Here is a 2086-nt window from a genome sequence, read left to right on the forward strand (position 1 = left end):
TCACTCAGCGGTGCTCCACGCATTGTTTGGAACTTCATATGGATCCAAATTATTAATAATGCAGATTTTGTCAACATACCGGTCCGTGGCTTCTCTATTTAATGTGTCCTGGTAAATTCCAGATCTTTTTCGGGATTTTAACATCTTTTTTCTCTCTACTTCTACGTCTCTTATTTCAACAACGTTGTATCAGAGCTATGTGTACGTTTGCGTAGCCGTCAATATGACCGCGACGTCCCACAATGCAACGTGGATCCCGAGCCCTATCAGTGGGTTCTGAAGTCTCCTTGTGTTTCACAAGATAAATGTTTCTGAACCATGTGAGGCTAAAGGCTAGCCTGATAAACCAGACTAAGGCTGCGTTCACACTGCAGGCCTTGATGCTCAATTCAAATTTTTTGTGAAATCCTATTTTTTTTGCGTTGCCGTTCACATTTCCAAATAAATGCGACTTGTATGTGATGTCCTGTGTGAACTGCATTCATACAGCTTAAGTGTCCCACATGCGCAGTAGAGGTCACAACGTCACAAGCCAGCGTGCTTCATGTTTTCGGAAGTAAACATGGATGTTAGTACTGGAGAACATCAAGAGATCTTTCCGCACCTTAAAAACTCAATCTTTTTAAGATGGTTAAAAGCAAAAATACTGCTCTCCGCATCATTGTCTGCCATGGTGGTTGTTTTTCTTGCCGCTTCTGTGTAGCAAGAAGCAGAATAGTGACCTATGTCGGATACTAATGGTTTTCAGGTCGAATGAATGCGACCTGGCCGTTCACACACAGGTCGCATTTGAAAAGATCGGATTCGTATCAGATTTAGGACCACTTAGTGAAGCGGTCTGGGTCGGATTGGAAAAATCGGATCTGTGTTGTTCAGACAGCCATGAAAAGATCAGATCCAGGTCGCATGTGGGTAAAAATAATCGGATTTGGGTCACTTCAGGCTGCTGTATGAACGTAGCCTAAATGTGTGATTAAATGTATAATTTAAAGGCAAAAATGATTTTGGTGGGGCTAGTTTACTAGGCTAGCTTAAGACTAAATTCTTGACTGATTTGAAGTCTGCAAGCAAGCACTAAATTATAATTTTATACTGTTTATTTATATTACATTCTATATTTTTAGTAAAAATAAAAAAACATTTGGATTGTTCCAACTTTTTAAAACCAATTTAAGGGTTTTCATGAAACCTTTAATCTGTTTTTGAAAAGAAGGAGAAAAACACATTTGCAACGCTTTTTTTTTTGTTGGCATCAGATCCACCTTCAACTGAGACAAAAGAAGATCACAATGTGAAGTCATAATTACGTAATCTATAACAAATTGTATCAAGCCAGGCTATAAAAGAAGGAAACAAACTCCAAACAGCTGTCAGCCTTATAGGCGTTGTACACTATAGAAAAGCACATAAATAATGCTAGTTAAAGTGGGACTACAACCTTCAGAAAAAGAACTACAAAAACACAGAAGCTTCACAAATTTAAGAACAACTAAAGTTCTCAATAATTAAACCCAAATCATATGAAGCTGCCACAGAGCACAGAAGAAATGCATTTGTGAGTTTTTTTTAACACTTCATTTTATTGTTCTAGATCAGATCAAGACATAGAAACTATGTAACCTGGTTGAATTTATGTCAAAATCTTGGGATAAAGGGACACTGTGGGCTTGGCTGATGAGCTTCAAGTCTTGCCATCACCCTAATCTTTATCACCCCCCCAGATTCAATTTAAACATACAGAGGACGATCTTTTATTTCTGAATGGATCATCTAAATAAATGGTCCTCCTAATTGTCAATTGTTCTGGCGATATGTTTACGTAAGGCTGTCCTACATGCTCTTCCTGTTAGCTATATTTTTCTGCACGTGTAGTTAGCTATGGTCGAAGGTCATAAGAGAAAAAGTGTCTACGAAGTGTGAGAAGACAAGAAAGGCCTCAGAAGAGGCAGATTTATCCTGGTGTTCTGTCAGATGAGCATACCCCATCAGACCAGCATACCCATAGTCAGTACCTTTTTATCTCTTTACTTATCCTTTTAGCTTTGTAGGAAAAATAAACTTTAAACCACATCAATGGGCATTGTCG

The sequence above is a fragment of the Cyprinodon variegatus genome, unplaced genomic scaffold (assembly GCF_000732505.1).
Source record: "Cyprinodon variegatus isolate N-32 unplaced genomic scaffold, C_variegatus-1.0 Scaffold1780, whole genome shotgun sequence".
Classification (NCBI taxonomy): Eukaryota; Metazoa; Chordata; class Actinopteri; order Cyprinodontiformes; family Cyprinodontidae; genus Cyprinodon; species Cyprinodon variegatus.